At 40.1% G+C, this 20,252-nt stretch overlaps 1 long non-coding RNA gene across 2 annotated transcripts in view; it reads left to right on the plus strand.

The window, feature by feature from the left end:
- LOC128640416 (uncharacterized) overlaps nt 1-17,173 on the plus strand; it is a 30,712-nt gene extending 13,539 nt beyond the window's left edge. For both annotated transcript variants that reach the window (XR_008399344.1, XR_008399343.1), the window contains exons 6-8: nt 8,223-8,356; nt 15,443-15,530; nt 16,967-17,173. This is a non-coding gene — a long non-coding RNA (uncharacterized LOC128640416). The remainder of the gene's footprint in view (nt 1-8,222; nt 8,357-15,442; nt 15,531-16,966) is intronic.
- The last annotated feature ends 3,079 nt before the right edge of the window (nt 17,174-20,252 follow it).

Below are 20,252 nucleotides of genomic sequence, written 5' to 3' on the forward strand. Positions count from 1 at the left end.
ATATCCAGTCATTCTCTTGCAACTCAACTAGATAGGACGTTGTGAGAGGTCTGTGGTGTTTTTTATACTTAGTTTATTTCTTCAATCAAAAGTTTATTTTAAATGGCGCCGGAGCGTGCTGTTTGTTCTCAGGCAGTATTTGGAAGAAGAATCTGCCTGCGTTTTCTATGATCTTAGCAGAAGTAACTAAGATCCACTGGCTGTTGTCGCATATTCTGAGCAGTGGGGTAACTTTCAGAAAGGGAATAGCGTGTGGGGAATCCTGCAAACAAGGCATGTGCAGTAAATTATTTTTTCTAAGGAATGGAATTGACTAAGAAAATACTGCTGATACCGATGTAATGTAAGTACAGCCTTAAATGCAGTAGCGACTGGTATCAGGCTGATGAATGTATGTACAATAAGTAATTTTCTAAGGAATGGAATTGACTAAGAAAATACTGTTAATACTGAGGTAATGTATGAGCCTTAACTGCAGTAGAAGCGACTGGTAGCAGGCTTATTAATAACACTACCTAACTTTTAAAGTGCATGTTTAAAACGTTTAGTGGCATGTTATTCGTTTTTGTGTGAGCTACTTTGGTGATCTTTTGGGGCATGATTTTCCACATGGCTGTCGTTTATTTCTATATAGAAATGATTAACTGAGGTTTCCCACTGTTGTAATATGAGTGGGAGGGGCCTATCTTCCTGCTTCTTCCTCCTTGATCCAGGACGTCTCTAGAGAGCTCAGGGGTCTTCAAAATTCATTTTGAGGGAGGTAATCGGTCACAGCAGACCTGTGACAGTGTGTTTGACTGTGATAAAAACGTTAATTGTTAAATTGATTATCCGTTTTTGGGTATTAAGGGGTTAATCATCCATTTGCTAGTGGGTGCAATGCTTTGCTAACTTAATACATTTACTGTGAAAATTTGGTTGCTATAACTGATTTGGTTCATGGTTATTTCAACTGTGACGATTTTTTGTGCTTCTTAAAGGCGCAGTAGCGTTTTTTTATATTGCTTGTAAATTTATTTGAAAGGATTTTCCAAGCTTGCTAGTCTCATTGCTAGTCTGTTTAAACATGTCTGACACAGATGAATCTGTTTGTTCACTATGTTTGAAGGCCAATGTGGAGCCCCACAGAAATATGTGTACTAAATGTATTGATGTCACTTTGAATAAAAAGATCATTATCGGTACCTAAGATTTGCCTTTCTAAACAGGCATTACCAGTTTGCCTTCGGGTTAGCTACAGCCCCGAGAATTTTTACAAAGGTTCTGGGCTCACTCTTAGCGGTGCTAAGGCCGCGAGGCATAGCGGTGGCGCCGTACCTAGACGACATTCTGATACAAGCGTCAAGTTTTCAAATTGCCAAGTCTCATACAGAGATAGTTCTGGCATTTCTGAGGTCGCATGGGTGGAAGGTGAACGTGGAAAAGTTCTCTATCGCCACTCACAAGAGTCTCCTTCCTAGGGACTCTGATAGATTCTGTAGAAATGAAAATTTACCTGACGGAGGCCAGGTTATAAAAACTCTTAAATGCTTGCCGTGTCCTTCCTTCCATTCCCGTTAGTGCATGGAAGTAATCGGCTTAATGGTAGCGGCAATGGACATAGTACCATTTGCGCGCCTGCATCTCAGACCCCTGCAATTATGCATGCTAAGTCAGTGGAATGGGGATTACTCAGATTTGTCCCCTCTACTAAATCTGGATCAAGAGACCAGAGATTCTCTTCTCTGGTGGCTTTCTCGGGTCCACCTGTCCAAGGGGATGACCTTTCGCAGGCCAGATTGGACAATTGTAACAACAGATGCCAGCCTTCTAGGTTGGGGCGCAGTCTGGAACTCCCTGAAGGCTCAGGGATTATGGACTCAGGAGGAGAAACTCCTCCCAATAAATATTCTGGAGTTGAGAGCAATATTCAATGCTCTTCTAGCTTGGCCTCAGTTAGCAACACTGAGGTTCATCAGATTTCAGTCGGACAACATCACGACTGTGGCTTACATCAACCATCAAGGGGGAACCAGGAGTTCCCTAGCGATGTTGTAAGTCTCAAAGATAATTCGCTGGGCAGAGTCTCACTCTTGCCACCTGTCAGCGATCTACATCCCAGGCGTGGAGAACTGGGAGGCGGATTTTCTAAGTCGCCAGACTTTTCATCCGGGGGAGTGGGAACTTCATCCGGAGGTCTTCGCTCAACTGATTCATCGTTGGGGCAAACCAGATCTGGATCTCATGGCGTCTCGCCAGAACGCCAAGCTTCCTTGTTACGGATCCAGGTCCAGGGACCCGGGAGCGGCGCTGATAGATGCTCTGACAGCCCCTTGGGTCTTCAACATGGCTTATGTGTTTCCACCATTTCCGATGCTACCTCGACTGATTGCCAAGATCAAACAGGAGAGTGCATTGGTGATTCTGATAGCGCCTGCGTGGCCACGCAGGACCTGGTATGCAGACCTAGTGGACATGTCGTCCTGTCCACCATTGTCTCTGCCTCTGAGGCAGGACCTTCTAATACAGGGTCCTTTCAACCATCCAAATCTAATTTCTCTGAGGCTGACTGCATGGAGATTGAACGCTTGATCCTATCAAAGCTTGGCTTCTCGGAGTCAGTTATTGATACCTTAATACAGGCACGGAAGCCTGTTACCAGAAAAATTTACCATAAGATATGGATAAATATTTATATTGGTGCGAATCCAAGGGTTACTCATGGAGTAAGGTTAGGATTCCTAGGATATTGTCCTTTCTACAAGAGGGTTTAGAAAAGGGCTTATCTGCTAGTTCGTTAAAGGGACAGATTTCTGCTCTGTCTATTCTCTTACACAAACATCTGGCAGAAGTTCCAGACGTCCAGGCTTTTTGTCAGGCTTTGGCTAGGATTAAGCCTGTGTTTAAGACTGTTGCTCCTCCGTGGAGCTTAAACTTGGTTCTTAAAGTTCTTCAAGGGGTTCCGTTTGAACCCCTTCATTCCATTGATATTAAGCTTTTATCTTGGAAAGTTCTGTTTTTGATGGCTATTTCCTCAGCTCGAAGAGTCTGAGTTATCGGCCTTACATTGTGATTCTCCTTATCTGATTTTCCATTCAGACAAGGTAGTTCTGCGTACTAAACCTGGGTTTTTACCTAAGTAGTTTCTAACAGGAATATCAATCAGGAGATTGTTGTTCTATCATTATGTCCTAATCCTTCTTCAAAAAAGGAACGACTTTTACATAATCTGGACGTAGTACGTGCCCTGAAGTTCTATTTACAGGCAACTAAAGATTTTCGTCAAAATTCTTCCCTGTTTGTCGTGTACTCTGGACAGAGGAGAGGTCAAAAAGCTTCGGCAACCTCTCTCTCCTTTTGGCTTCGTAGCATAATACGTTTAGCCTATGAGACTGCTGGACAGCAGCCCCCTGAAAGAATTACAGCTCATTCCACTAGAGCTGTGGCTTCCACCTGGGCCTTTAAGAATGAGGCCTCTGTTGAACAGATTTGCAAGACTGCAACTTGGTCTTCGCTTCACACTTTTTCAAAATTTTACAAATTTGACACTTTTGCTTCTTCGGAGGCTGTTTTTGGGAGAAAGGTTCTACAGGCAGTGGTTCCTGCCTTGTCCCTCCCATCATCCGTGTGCTTTGGCTTTGGTATTGGTATCCCATAAGTAATGGATGACCCGTGGACTGAATACACTTAACAAGAGAAAACATAATTTATGCTTACCTGATAAATTTATTTCTCTTGTAGTGTATTCAGTCCACGGCCCGCCCTGTCTTTTTAAGGCAGATCTAAATTTTAATTAAAACTCCAGTCACCACTGCACCCTATGGTTTCTCCTTTCTTGTCTTGTTTCGGTCGAATGACTGGATATGACATGTGAGGGGAGGAGCTTTATAGCAGCTCTGCTTGGGTGATCCTCTTGCAACTTCCTGTTGGGAAGGGAATATATCCCATAAGTAATGGATGACCCGTGGACTGAATACACTACAAGAGAAATTTATCAGGTAAGCATAAATTATGTTTTTTTTTTTTTTTTTTTTTTTTTTTTTTTTTTTTCCTTTTGTGCAGTGTAGGATTCACACACGGCTCTCTTTTCTCGAGTGGGACATGCAGAATAGAGCAATCTCGCCACTGTCAGCTAGATTGCCGCAGAAAGCCCAGGACAGCGGCATCCTTTAGGGCTAATAAACTACTGCGCCTGTACGGCACTGTTCGTTAAGGGGTTAAACGGAAAAAATGCATATTGCTGAATGAGTTGATACCAGTTGTAGGTGTTCCCTGGAAACAACATATTCAAATGGATGCAGTTGAGGAGAAAAGTGTACACCATGTCTACTGTACGTTATTCTCTAGGGTTTGTAGGAATTCCCCATCCAGCTCCCTTTCTGCTACCGGTGCATCCTGGTTCATCCCCTTTGTGATGTCATCACGTGCGTACATGGTGACATCACCAGCACTCCTGTGAAGCCTGGGAGTGCCGTCCATTAGGTCCCCGGCCTGCAGTGCATGGGATTTCCAAAAACCATTTTTGATCGGCGATTCCCCACCTTTGTGCATTGAAGGGATTAAATTATATATTTTTATAAAAAAATGTAAGTTTTTTTTTTTTTTTTTTTTTTTAAAGCTGAGGTAAGCTCTGGAGCACTATATGGCAGCAGTTTTACAAGAATGTTATCCATTTGCAAGAGCACTATATGGCAGCAGTTTTACAAGAATGTTATCCATGTGCAAGAGCACTATATGGCAGCACTATTTCCTGTTATGTAGTGCTCCAGACACCTACCTATGTATCTACTCAACAAAGAATACCATGAGTATGAAGCAAGTTTGAGAGCAAGAAGAAATTGGAAAAGAGAAATTGTGGGTTTAATGTCCCTTTTTAAAGGAATAGGAAGGGGTAATATACATTTGTAAGTTAATACTTTTAAATGGGGGGGGGGGGGGGGTGTTTTAGATTCTTAATCCAGATTAGCATTTAGTTCTAGGTAGCTTCTTATTAAAGGTACATTGAACCGAAATGGTTTCTTTCTTGATTCAGAGCATGGAATTTTAAGCAACTTTCTAATTTACTCCTATTTTTTCTTTGTTCTCTTGCTATCTTTATTTTAAAAGCAGGAATGTGATGCATAGGAGCCGGCCCATTTTAGGTTCAGCACCATGGATAGCGCTTATTGGAATCTTACATTTACCCACCAATAAGCAAGCATAACCCCAGGTTCTCAACCAGAAATGGGCTGGCTCCTATGCATCATATTCCTGCTTTTTAAATAAAGATAGCAAGAGAACGAAGAAAATTTGATATTAGGAGTGAATTAGAAATTTGCTTAAAATTGCATTATCTATCTGAATCACAAAGAAAAAAATTGGGTTTAGTGTCCCTTTTAATGTGTCTGCACCATGTAATGGGTTAATACTCGCTAAGACATTATTTTCCCTCCTGTGCTGGCTGCGGTCTTCAAAACTGCACTTTTTATTTTAAACTTTTAGTGGTGCCAATTGATAAAGCTTCCATCTCTCGTATTCTTGCACCCTGTGTGACATAAGCAGCGCACATTCACAAATCGGTTATGTTGGATCCTGTTCCTTACACTTCACATTAACTCATACGATAGAGAGTGGAATCTTTACAATTTTGCGTGTGGTGGCATTTACTCATTCTATTTCTGTAAACTAAAGTTATTTTCTAATGTTTAATGTATGTTATATGGGTACCTCACAAAAAAGCTTAACATTTGGGGAGCAAACCACAAAAAACAACGCAATCTATAGGCCTTGATCAGCAGCAGTAGTTTTATTTTTTCTCTCTGATACTATTACTTTTGGTAATCTTGTTCATTTTTCAGGACAACCTATGTATCATGTTATGTCTATTAGCAAATTTATATTCTATTATCCTATGTTAAGTTTTGCAAGAATGCTTGTAACAATATTGTACATTGTGTGTAGTCTGCTGCCATCTAGTGCTCAAAAGCATTCTTGCAAAACTGCTGCCTTCTAGTTCTCCAGACAAGTGCACACTTTCTACAGAAGTATCTCTTAAAGAATTGCATGAAAATAAAGTACATTTGCTAATAGAAGTATAAGTTTTTTTTGTTTGTTTTTTATTTCCCCCCAACTTGCTGTTACACAAAAAATATAAATTAGGGATTGTTTAAGCCTAGCAATAAATCATTGTTAATGTATTAGATTACAAAATGTAAATATAGTCGAGCAATATTTAATTGCAGGAACCTCTTTCAGTGCTCCTTGCAAATAAGAGGAAGCCGAATTACATTTAAAAGCCCTTATCGTCTAATAGCGTTGGCTTCATGTCTAGCAGCCTTCATCATAAGATGTTTATAAATATTGCTTAAAGTGAATGTAAAGTTAAAGCGTTTACCTGAAGTGAAACGATAGAAGGTAAATGAATGAGTTTCATTTTTGAAATCTTTAGGATATACTTATCGAGAGATTTCGCTATAAACGCTACACGGATAAGAGCGCAAGCTCCGGTCGCCATTTTCATCAATTGATTGACAGATGACTCCTCTGCGTTCAGTCCCTTTGCACAATTGTCACTGCCCGGGGGGAAAACTATTAGTTTATTGCAGATGAGTCATCTGTCAATCAATTGATGAAAATGGCGACCGGAGCGTGAGCCCTTATCCGTGTAGCGTTTATAGTGAAATATATCTGACGGTTAAGTATATCCTAAAGATTTCATGACTTAAACCCTCATTCATTTTTTTTTTTTAACTTCTATCGTTTAGCTAAACGCTTTAACTTTACATTTACTTTAAAGTGACACTAAATCCCCCCCCCCAAAAAAAAATGCTTTCATGATTTAGAGCAGGCAATTTACTAATTTAATCCCATTATCACTTTCTTTGTTCTCTTGCTATCTTTATTTAAAAAGCAGACATGTTTAGCTTAGGAGCCTGTCCATTTTTGGTTGAGAACCTGGGTTATGCTTGCTTATTGGCGACTTACCCATAAGCAAGCGCTATCCAGGGTTCTGAACTTAAAATGGGCCAGCTGGTAAGCTTACACTCCTGCTTTTTAAATAAAGATAGCAAGAGAACAGAAAAATGAATAGGAGTAAATTAGAAAGTTGCTTAAAATTGCATGCTCTATCTAATCCATGAAAGAAAAACAAATGGGTTTAGTGTCCCTTTTTAAACCAAATTGCACATTAATTGCTGAGTTTAACACAGGTTGATTAATTGATGATTTGAACTACAAATATTTATTTGCTTATTTTATCTGAATACTGGCTTTAGTTAGGTGGTCTGTAAAATTAGCTGGTGGTACCCACTAAATATGCCCTGCGGAGAACACTTTCTAATCATGTGTTATTATTTTGTGATGTGTACCCATTCCAATTTATTTGTGTAAAGGGACCATAATGTGATGGGGACATGGTTATTTATCAGGCTATTGTTCTTCCTCTTTATTGTTCACTTTAATCTCTTGAACTCTTTTTGCACTTCTACGTTTATTTACAGTACATTTTGTTAATATAAGTAAATTGCATAGTCTCTTAAAATTACTGCACCAGAAAAGTTTGTCACTTTAATCTCCCTTATAATTGTGAATATATTAACATATATGTCCCTTGATGGGAAAACTAACTGTAGAAAAGGGAGTAGTGTATGAAGTAAAGCGCACTGTAGATTATTTATTTTATGATGCAGGGTTAAAACACTCACAGAAAATGTAGCCATCCTGGTGGGATGATGTTGCTGAGTGGGGGCAGTGCAATACTTTGGCAGAAAATGTTATAATACAAAGCGCACATTAATTGCACAATTTTGTATAAGTTTTTAATTTAGGCAAGAAAACATTGGAAAACATTAATATTAGCTATTTTAGCTTAATATTGTCTTGCATTTTATCTGGGGTCAGTAAAATAGTAGACTGGTGCCCTAATCAAAAAGGTCTTGGGGAGAACACTTTCACTTTATCCATAAAATTCTTTCACGGTTCTTTAATTCAAAATTTTACGTTTTGAGCTCCATTTTATAATTTATAACTAACACTAAAAAAAAAGTATTCTAATACCCTCTGCTGAAATGTAATTGTTTTTAAGGTGACACAACTTATGGAAGCTTAGTTTGCTATTGTGCAGATAAAATTAGAGGTGGTGAAAAATAGAACGGTTGTTGGTTTCTAGTGGGACCAAGGTGGCTTTGAGAGGTATTTTCTAATTGCAGTAAAATAAATATGGCACTACGAGAGCATTAAAGCTTTCTTTTTTTTTTCTTCCTCAGCATATGTGACCGTGTATGGAGAGATGCCATATTTTGAATAGATGCTCGCTTCACCTCTACGCAGAAGAAATGCTTCCACGCTGTCACTAGATGATTCTCACTCATTACAATGGCACCATGATGACTGTTTACAGGTAAGGGCAGACTGGAGCTACTGTTGCCTTTCCTATATGTCATATGCTTTATTGTTATTAACTTGCAGTGACTGCTAGATTTTATTTCTTGTGACCTCCTGTTCAACCAGTTGTCAATAGACCACTGGAAAGACTTACATTTGTGTTTGCATCAGCAAACAGACTTTCAATTACAGCTATCAGGCATTTTCTTTGCCTGGTGCTCATGCCTTTTATGGCTTGAGCGCTGACCCAGTTGTTAATGTTTACTTCATGTGCTATCTCTCTGAGCTTATGGGATATAGTTAGGGAAATGTCTTCTCAACATGGTCAGAAGGTAAACATTTCATTCTGTGACTGCCAACTGTATCTACTGGCTGTGGGAGCAGAGTGCGGCTGTTCCCACATTCTGTGGTCATGGGAAGTGGAAGCAGAGTGCAATCGGTTCTTTAGGCCATGCATAGTTATGGAAGTTGCTTTTGGCACACTTTTTCCTTATGTGATGAGCTGATAGCATGTGTTGAATTCTTAGCAATTTGGGTACATAGTCATAATTTGTGTCTCCTTACCTTCTGTGGTTCAAAGAGATTTCTTTACTGGTGGGATCTTCAGGATGTGGCAAACATTCTTTCAATTACAGCAATCAGGCATTTTCTTTGCCCGGTGCTTATGCTTTCATAGGTGTGAGGAATCAACAAGCGTTCATGCTCCTTGGTGGAGAGGGTGAATCAGTCAAGCTGCTCCGAAGCCTTGGCTTGTCTGAATTGCACTGTGTGCATTCTCCTTGTGAGTACCCTGTATATTGAATACATGTGAATTTCCAAGTATAAGAGAGACTGCATAATAAGGCATCTCTTCTACTTTTGTCTTTTAGGACATTGTATTTTTCACCATTCGAAGAGAGCAGACTGCTCATGATATTGGATTGAGATCATCTGGACACATATTTCTCAACTGACTTTTTTTAATCAATTTACCCCAATTGTGTGATCATTTGTTTTGCCTTTTTTTGATTGTACTATCATATTTTACAGTCTGTTACATATATTTGTGTGCGCACCTTTGATACGATGTTGTGTACAATATTTGTTTTTTATGGCTTGAGCGCTGACCCAGTTGTTAATGTTTACTTCATGTGCTATCTCTCTGAGCCTAAGGGAAATAGGTAGGGAAATGTCTTCTCAACATGGTCAGAAGGTAAACATTTCATTCTGTGACTGCCAACTGTGTCTACTGGCTGTGGGAGCAGAGTGCGGCTGTTCCCACATTCTGTGGTCATGGGAAGAGGAAGTAGAGTGCAATCGGTTCTTTTGGCCATGCATAGTTATGGAAGTTGCCTTTGGCACACTTTTCCCTTATATGATGAGCTGATAGCATGTGTTGTGGATTCTTAGCAATTGGGTAGGGAGTGACCAAAAGGTAAATGGTCCCTCCTATTTGTCTCTTCATACCGTCACTGGTTCAAAGAAATTTCTTTACCGGTGGGGTCTTCAGGATGTGACTGACCTTGATGGAACAGTTTCAAGAAATCATCTGAAAATACTTCAATTTGTGTAAATGGGCATTTTCTTTGCCCGGTGCTTATGCTTTCATAGGTGTGAGGAATCGACATGCGTTCATGCTCCTTGGTGGAGAGGATGAATCAGCCGAGCTGCTCAGAAGCCTTGGCTTGTCTGAATTGCACTGTGTGCGTTCTCCTTGTGAGTACCCTGTATATTGAATATATGTGAATCTCCAAGTATAAGAGACTGCATAAGGCGTCTCTTCTACTTTTGTCTTTTAGGACCTTTTTATTTTTCACTGTTCAGAGAGCCGACTGCTCATAATATTGGATTGAGATCATCTGGTCACAGATATTTCTCAACTGACTTTTTAATCAATTTACCCCAATTGTGTGATCATTTTTGTTTTTTTGCCTTTTTTGATTGTACTATCATATTTTACAGTCTTTCATATATTTTATTTGTGTGCGCTCCTCTGATACGATATTGTGTACAATATTGTTTGTTTTTCATGGCTTCAGCGCTGACCCAGTTGTTAATGTTTACATCATGTGCTATCTCTCTAAGCTTAAGGGAAATAGTTAGGGAAATGTCTTCTCAACATGGTCAGAAGGTAAACATTTCATTCTGTGACTGCCAACTGTGTCTACTGGCTGTGGGAGCAGAGTGCGGCTGTTCCCACATTCTGTGGTCATGGGAAGTGGAAGCAGAGTGCAATCGGTTCTTTTGGCCATGCATAGTTAGGGAAGTTGCCTTTGGCACACTTTTCCCTTATGTGATGAGCTGATAGCATGTGTTGTGGATTCTTAGCAATTGGGTAGGGAGTGACCAAATGGTAAATGGTCCCTCCTATTTGTCTCTCCATACCGTCACTGGTTCAAAGAAATTTCTTTACCGGTGGGGTCTTCAGGATGTGACCGACCTTGATGGACAGTTGCAAGAAATCATCTGAAAAGACTTCAATTTGTGTAATTGGGCATTTTCTTTGCCCGGTGTTTATGCTTTCATAGGTGTGAGGAATCGACACGCGTTCATGCTCCTTGGTGGAGAGGGTGAATCAGCCCAGCGGCTCCGAATCCTTGGCTTGTCTGAATTGCACTGTGTGCATTCTCCTTGTGAGTACCCTTTTTATATTGAATACATGTGAATCTCCAAGTATAAGAGACTGCATAAGGCGTCTCTTCTACTTTTGTCTTTTAGGACATTGTTTGTATTTTTCACTGTTCAAAGAGAGCTGACTGCTCATAATATTGGATTGAGATCATCTGGTCACAGATATTTCTCTACTGACTTTTTAATCAATTTACCCCAATTGTGTGATAATTTGTTTTGCCTTTTTTGATTGTTCTATCATTTTACAGTCTGTTTCATATATTTTATTTGTGTGCACACCTCTGATACGATATTGTGTACAATATTGTTTTTTTTTTTTATGACTTGAGCGCTGACCCAGTTGTTGTTTTTGCTTAAGGGAAATAGGTAAGGAAATGTCTCTTCTTAACGTGGTCCGAAGGTAAACATTTCATTCTGTGACTGCCAACTGTGTCTACTGGCTGTGGGAGCAGAGTGCGGCTGTTCCCACATTCTGTGGTCATGGGAAGTGGAAGCAGAGTGCAATTGGTTCTTTTGGCCATGCATAGTTAGGGAAGTTGCTTTTGGCACACTTTTCCCTTATGTGATGAGCTGATAGCATGTGTTGTGGACTCTTAGCAATTGGGTAGGTAGTGACCAAAAGGTAAATGGTCCCTCCTATTTGTCTCTCCATACCGTCAGTGGTTCAAAGAAATTTCTTTACTGGTGGGGTCTTCAGGATGTGATTGACCTTGATGGAACAGTTACAAGAAATCCTCTGAAAATACTTCAATTTGTGTAATTGGGCATTTTCTTTGCACGGTGCTTATGCTTTCATAGGTGTGAGAAATCGACACGTTCATGCTCCTTGGTGGAGAAAGTGAATCAGCCGAGTGGCTCCGAAGCCTTGGCTTGTCTGAATTGCACTGTGTGCATTTTCCTTGAGTACCCTGTATATTTAATACTTGTGAATCTCCAAGTATGAGAGACTGCATAATAAGGGGTCTCTTCTACTTTTGTCTTTTAGGACATTGTATATTTCACCATTCAAAGGGATCTGACTGCTCATAATATTGGATTGAGATCATCTGGTCAGAAATTTCTCAACTGACTTTTTAATCAATTTCCCCCAATTGTGTGATCATTTGTTTTGCCTTTTTTGATTGTACTATCATATTTTACAGTCTTACGTTCCATATATTTTATTTGTGTGTGCACCTCTGATACGATATTGTGTACAATATTGTTTGGTTTTTTGTTTTTGTTTTTTTATGGCTTGAGCGCTGACCCAGTTGTTAATGTTTACTTCATGTGCTATCTCTCTGAGCCTAAGGGATATAGTTAGGGAAATGTCTTCTCAACATGGTCAGAAGGTAAACATTTCATTCTGTGACTGCCAACTGTGTCTACTGGCTGTGGGAGCAGAGTGCGGCTGTTCCCACATTCTGTGGTCATAGGAAGTGGAAGCAGAGTGCAATCGGTTCTTTAGGCCATGCATAGTTATGGAAGTTGCTTTTGGCACACTTTTTCCTTATGTGATGAGCTGATAGCATGTGTTGAATTCTTAGCAATTTGGGTACATAGTCATAATTTGTGTCTCCTTACCTTCTGTGGTTCAAAGAGATTTCTTTACTGGTGGGATCTTCAGGATGTGGCAAACATTCTTTCAATTGCAGCAATCGGGCATTTTCTTTGCCCGGTGCTTATGCTTTCATAGGTGTGAGGAATCAACAAGCATTCATGCTCCTTAGTGGAGAGGGTGAATCAGCCAAGCGGCTCTGAAGCCTTGGCTTGTCTGAATTGCACTGTGTGCATTCTCCTTGTGAGTACCCTGTATATTGAATACATGTGAATTTCCAAGTATAAGAGAGACTGCATAATAATGCATCTCTTCTACTTTTGTCTTTTAGGACATTGTTTGTATTTTTCACCATTCGAAGAGAGCTGACTGCTCATGATATTGGATTGAGATCATCTGGTCACAGATATTTCTCAACTGACTTTTTAATCATTTTACCCCAATTGTGTGATCATTTGTTTTGCCTTTTTTTGATTGTACTATCATATTTTACAGTCTGTTTCATATATTTGTGTGTGCACCTTTGATACGATATTGTGTACAATATTGTTTGTTTTTTATAACTTGATCGCTGACCCAGTTAATGTTTACTTCATGTGCTATCTCTCTGAGCCTAAGGGAAATAGGTAGGGAAATGTCTTCTCAACATTGTCAGAAGGTAAACATTTCATTCTGTGACTGCCAACTGTGTCTACTGGCTGTGGGAGCAGAGTGCGGCTGTTCCCACATTCTGTGGTCATGGGAAGTGGAAGCAGAGTGCAATCGGTTCTTTAGGCCATGCATAGTTAGGGAAGTTGCTTTTGGCACACTTTTCCCTTATGTGATGAGCTGATAGCATGTGTTGTGGATTCTTAGCAATTGGGTAGGGAGTGACCAAAAGGTAAATGGTCCCTCCTATTTGTCTCTCCATACCGTCACTGATTCAAAGAAATTCCTTTACCGGTGGGGTCTTCAGGATGTGACCGACCTTGATGGAACAGTTGCAAGAAATCATCTGACAAGACTTCAATTTGTGTAATCTGGCATTTTCTTTGCCCGGTGCTTATGCTTTCATAGGTGTGAGGAATCGACACGTGTTCATGCTCCTTGGTGGAGAGGGTGAATCAGCCGAGCGGCTCCTAATCCTTGGCTTGTCTGAATTGCACTGTGCACATTCTCCTTGTGAGTACCCTGTATATTGAATACATGTGAATCTCCAAGTATAAGAGACTGCATAAGGCGTCTCTTCTACTTTTGTCTTTTAGGACATTGTTTGTTTGTATTTTTCACTGTTCAAAGAGAGCTGACTGCTCATAATATTGGATTGAGATCATCTGGTCACAGATATTTCTCAACTGACTTTTTAATCAATTAACCCCAATTGTGTGATCATTTGTTTTGCCTTTTTTTGATTGTACTATCATATTTTATAGTCTTAGGTTCCATATATTTTGTGTGCGCACCTCTGATACGATTGTGTACAATATTGTTTGTTTGTTTTTTATGGCTTGTGCGCTGACCCAGTTGTTAATGTTTACTTCATGTGCTATCTCTCTGAGCCTAAGGGAAATAGGTAGGGAAATGTCTTCTCAACATGGTCAGAAGGTAAACATTTAATTCTGTGACTGCCAACTGTGTCTACTGGCTGTGGGAGCAGAGTGCGGCTGTTCCCACATTCTGTGGTCATGGGAAGTGGATGCAGAGTGCAATCGGTTCTTTAGGCCATGCATAGTTAGGGAAGTTGCTTTTGGCACACTTTTCCCTTATGTGATGAGCTGATAGCATGTGTTGTGGATTCTTAGCAATTGGGTAGGGAGTGACCAAAAGGTAAATGGTCCCTCCTATTTGTCTCTCCATACTGGTTCAAAGAAATTTCTTTACCGGTGGGGTCTTCAGGATGTGACTGACCTTGATGGAACAGTTACAAGAAATCATCTGAAAAGACTTCAATTTGTGTAATTGGGCATTTTCTTTGCCTGGTGCTTATGCTTTCATAGGTGTGAGGAATCGACACGCGTTCATGCTCCTTGGTGGAGAGGATGAATCAGCCGAGCGGCTCCGAAGCCTTGGCTTGTCTGAATTGCACTGTGTGCGTTCTCCTTGTGAGTACCCTGTATATTGAATACATGTGAATCTCCAAGTATAAGAGACTGCATAAGGAGTCTCTTCTACTTTTGTCTTTTAGGACATTGTTTGTATTTTTCCATTCGAAGAGAACAGACTGCTCATAAAATTGGATTGAGATCATCTGGTCACAGATATTTCTCAACTGACTTTTTAATCAATTTCCCCCAATTATGTGATAATTTGTTTTGCCTTTTTTGATTGTACTATCATATTTTACAGTCTGTCATATATTGTATTTGTGTGCGCACCTCTGAAACGATATTGTGTACAATATTGTTTGTTTTTTATAACTTGATCGCTGACCCAGTTAATGTTTTCTTCATGTGCTATCTCTCTGAGCTTAAGGGAAATAGGTATGGAAATGTCTTCTCAACATGGTCAGAAGGTAAACATTTCATTCTGTGACTGCCAACTGTGTCTACTGGCTGTGGGAGCAGAGTGCGGCTGTTCCCACATTCTGTGATCATGGGAAGTGGAAACAGAGCGCAATCGGTTCCTATGGCCATGTATAGTTAGGGAAGTTGCCTTTGGCACAATTTTCCCTTATGTGATGAGCTGATAGCATGTGTTGTGAATTCTTAGCAGTTGGGTAGGTAGTCCCCAAAAGATAAATGGTTTCCATACCGTCACTTTTCACTTCATTCTTGTTTTTCACTTCAAATAGAATTCTTCACCGTTTAGATTTTCATGCAAAACAGATGGAGGACATTTCTCAAATCAAGTTGTTGATGGGGTTTTTTTTATGCTAATATGGGAAAGGCAACAACTCTGTACATTTGTATACTTGATGCACCTAAAGCATCAAGTTGTCTGGTTTCTTACGCTAAGTGTGTGTTGTTTTTTTCACAGATTACAGAGAACCTAATCCAACGCCTTTATGCAACTATTGAATAATTGGAACACAACTTGTGACTTTATCCCAGTGACATTAAGCTAGGTAAGAATGAACGGTTTTGCGTTTGGTAGTGTATTGACATTCAGGAATGGTTAATAGCATATTTGCTCACTTGCTTTGTAATGGCACTGATCACAGCAGTGACTTATTTAATATGCAGCGTATTGTTTAAGCACTGGACTGGAAGTGCAGATTTTTTGTCTGTTTTTAGAAGGAAAAATAAAATGTGTTGTCCTAATGAAATAAAAATATACATTCCTATTTTTATAATCCCTTTTTAAAAAGAGGACCCTATAAAAGTTTAGTTGTCTAGAACAGTGGTTCTTAAAATGTTGCAGACTGTGGTACAATTGGCAGTGCAAATAAAATAGGTATATTCAAATTATATTACAATATATTTAACCAATCAAGTTAATCCAAACAGCCCATGGTACTTACTGTGTTGCTACTCGTGACTCAAAGTGTAAATATAAAAAGACTGCACATCTTAATGGTAGTAAATTGGAAAGTTGTTAAAAATTGCATATTCTATCTGAATCATAAAGGTTTAATTTTGACTTGTGTCCCTTTGAGCTAGCCAAAGCACAAATTGCACAATTTAATATAAATTGATTTTATTATAAATTATGCAATAAAATGAATATCCGTCCAAAGGGGTTAGAAGTACTGAAGACCACTGCAGGTCTTGGGCAGAAACTGCTGCTCATCAGGAAGCGCTAGTTGCCCGACCCCAGCTGTGTAACGAGAGCTTTTGATAGGATCAGTAGCAGCTTTCATTCTAAGCCAGCAGTGCTCTAAGAGTCCCAAGCGGTACTTCACTATAAGTTTACCCCTAAGCACTATAAGTTTACCCCTAAGGTGCTGGGTCGCTAGTCGTAAAGTGACGGTCGCACCAGATTTTTTTTTATTTTTTTTTTAAAAAAGGTTGATAATCCCTTTTATTGCCCATTCCCCAGTTTTGCATAACCAACAGTTATAAAATACACGTTTTACCTCTGATTAGCTCTGCAAACTGCCCCCTTATTTCAGTTTTTGACAGACTTGCATTTTAGCCAATCATTGCTCACTCCTAGGTAACTTCACGTGTGTGAGCTCAATGTTATTTACATGAAACATGAACTAATGCCCTCTAGTGGTGAAAAACTGTTAAAATGCATTCAGATTAGAGGTGGCCTTCAAGGTATAAAAATTAGCTTATGAACCTACCTAGGTTTAGCTTTCAACTAAGAATACCAAGAGAACAAAGAAAAATTGGTGATAAAAGTAAATTGGAATAAGTTTAAAATTACATGCTCTATTTGAATCATGAATGTTTATTTTGTACTTGACTGTCCCTTTTCAAATTACAACATATTTTTAGATTATAATGGCCTTTTAGCTATGTTTATTGGTCAGATGATTGTATTGTAGGATGGAAACTTCTGTTTGGCATGAATGTTTGTCCCATGTGCTCATTTTAATTTTTTTATTTATTGCAGGTTCTCTCATAGCTGTCTCTTTAAAGATGAACAATTAAACTTATATACACACGCGGTGCGCACAGGGATAAAAGGTTATGGCAGAAGTGCAGCATTTTTCTTCGACTACCTTGAACGATAAACATGGATGTAATTTGGATTTATGACCTCTGGCTGCTATTTTAAGTGTTGTGTTGCTGTGTGTCAATAAAGCTTTGACTTCTCTTACATGGGTGTTTTTTTATTTTTATTTTTGGCTCTTTACAATATGAAATGTTTAAGTTCTACAGTTATCAACCTCTTGCTCTCGAGGAACATCAGTATTTGCATTACTAGATTCTGGTGATACATGATGACATCTAACTCATTGGGGACTTGGATGAAGGCAGAGGCTCATGCTTGAGGTGGAACATGCGCATTTGGAGGGTCATGAGGCACCCACAATTGATAGAGGACAACAGACTTTTTTTTTTAGTAGGTTGAATTGCTGTAATCTGGATCACCAGCAACCTTAGGCAACAGGGTGGTTATTGATAAGGAGTAGCAGGTTTTTAGAGCCCTATTATCCAATAAGCCATAGAGGGTAACTAAATTGTACATGTACAAAAAGTCACCCCTTTGTAATAAGGGTAGGTTGTTTGCTATCATAAGTCATTGATGGCTTTCCTCCTTGTCTCCAGCTTGGAAAGATTCAGGACACACATCACCGGCCAGCTTAAGGTTTCCAGGTTCGTGGTGTATCAGTAAGAGAGCTGGGTAAGATGCAGGGTCACATGTGTAGGGTAAGAGATCACATGGAAATATTTCATGGATATTTGAGCACCAGACCACTTTAAATTGAGTAAAGCTTTAGGTGACCCAAGGGAAAACTAATTAGGCAGGGGGGAGAGTAGACCTAAAGAAAAGGACAACTCCTAGTTAAGAATTGTCTGATTCACAGGTAATTATGAAATGTCTTGTGGGATGTTGAAAACCCCCTGTTTTTGTTTTGAAAGTGTGCTTGTTTCACAATCTACAGGGGGGAATTCTGTAACATATATTTCTTCTATAAGGTAGACGAGTCCACGGATTCATCCTTTACTTGTGGGATATTGTCCTCCTGCTAACAGGAAGTGGCAAAGAGCACCACAGCAGAGCTGTCTATATAGCTCCTCCCTTAGCTCCACCCCCAGTCATTCTCTTTGCCTACTCGAAGTACTAGGAAGGGTAAAGTGAAAGAGGTGATACAATATTAGTTTTTAATTTCTTCAAGCAAGTTTTTTTTGTTTTTAAATGGTACTGGTGTGTACTATTTACTCTCGGGCAGCAGATGGATGAAGACCAGAGGGTAAAAGAAACTTCAGTGTGAGGAACGTTTTCATGCTATATAGCAGTGTGGTATGTTCAGTCATTTTTTTTCTGGAGAGACTGTATTTCAGTAAGGCTGACGGTATCCCCATGAGTGTAAGGGTAAGCAGTAATCCTAAGAGCTAAAGAAGGGCATTACTAAGCTTGCATAAGATGCTAATTAAAAAATGGTTGACACTGAGTTTTTGAATGTGGGCAAACGTTTTGTGAACTGGGAGTGCTGTTAACGTTTTTTTTGGCAATAACGTTTTTTGGCAACTTTGAGGGTACACTTGGCTTATTTTTTGAGGTCTCAGAACCCACATGGCTAGTTCAAAACCGCTCTGGTGCGGTTCTTTGAGGCTGTAAAGACATCAAGTGAGATGGACGGGGCCTATTTTCGCTCCTCAGATGCGCAGTTGTATTCACTTAGCAAGCTCCTACTCCGGAGGGCCCTTGTGGAAGTTTTGGGCCAAATCGAAGCTTTAACTCCATTTTTCCAATCCCTAAGGGCAGGTAAGCGCCACAGCAGGGCAGGGGAAGCGCAGTAGGTCTGGTGTGAGAACAAAAATGCTGAGCCCTCTGACGCTTTATTAGCCATATCCGATGTACCCTCACAATCTTCTGAGTTGGGGGTGAGGGATTTGCTGTCTGAGATGTTCCCTCAGACTCGGATATGACGGCTTTTACATTTAAACTAGAACACCTCCGCTTGTTGCTAAGGGAGGTTTTAGCGACTCTGGATGATTGTGACCCTATTGTAGTTCCAGAGAAATTGTGTAAAATGGACAGATTTCTAGAGGTTCCTGCCTACACTGTTTTTCCGGTCCCTAAGAGGATTTCGGACATTGTTACTAAGGAGTGGGATAGACCAGGTATTCCGTTCACTCCCCCTCCTACTTTTAAGTAAATGTTTCCTATTTCTACCCTGGCTAAGCGTACAACTATACCTATTGAGGACAGTTGTGCCTTCAAAGATCCTATGGATAAAAAATTAGAGGGTCTCATAAAGAAAATATTTGTTCATCAGGGTTTTCTTCTCCAACCTATAGCGTGCATTGTACCTGTAACTACTGCAGCTGCTTTTTGGTTCGAGGCTCTGGAGGAGGCTCTTCAGGTTGAGACCCCATTAGATGATATTCTGGATAGAATTAGGGCTCTCAAGCTAGCTAATTCTTTCATTACAGATGCCGCTTTTCAACTGGCTAAATTAGCGGCGAAGAATTCAGGTTTTTGCTATTTTAGCTCGTAGAGCGTTATGGCTTAAGTCCTGGTCTGCTGATGTGTCATCAAAATCTAAGCTTTTAGCCATCCCTTTCAAAGGTAAGATCCTATTCGGGCCTGAACTGAAAGAGATCATTTCAGACATCACTGGAGGGAAAGGCCATGCCCTTCCTCAGGATAAGACAAGTAAGATGAGGACCAAACAAAATAATTTTCGTTCCTTTCAAAACTTCAAAGGTGGTCCCTCTACCTCTTCCCCTGCTGCAAAACAAGAGGGGAATTTTGCTCAATCCAAGTCGGTCTGGAGACCTAACCAGACATGGAACAAAGGTAAACAGGCCAAGAAGCCCGCTGCTGCCACCAAGACAGCATGAAGGGGTGTTCCCCGATCCGGGACCAGATCTAGTAGGGAGTAGACTTTCTCTCTTTGCTCAGGCTTGGGCAAGAGAAGTTCAGGACTCCTGGGCTTTAGAAATCGTAACCCAGGGGTATCTTCTAGATTTCAAAGATTCTCCTCCAAGGGGGAGATTCCATCTTTATCAATTGTCTGTCTGCAAACCAGACAAAAAGAGTCATTCTTACGCTGTGTAGAAGACCTATATACCATGCGAGTGATCCGCCCAGTTCCGAAAACAGGGGCAGGGGTTTTACTCAAATCTGTTTGTGGTTCCCAAAAAAGAGGGAACCTTCAGACCAATTTCTTTCATGTAATTAGCAAGAGTCCATGAGCTAGTGACGTATGGGATATACATTCCTA

The sequence above is a fragment of the Bombina bombina genome, chromosome 1 (genome assembly GCF_027579735.1).
Source record: "Bombina bombina isolate aBomBom1 chromosome 1, aBomBom1.pri, whole genome shotgun sequence".
Taxonomy (NCBI): domain Eukaryota; kingdom Metazoa; phylum Chordata; class Amphibia; order Anura; family Bombinatoridae; genus Bombina; species Bombina bombina.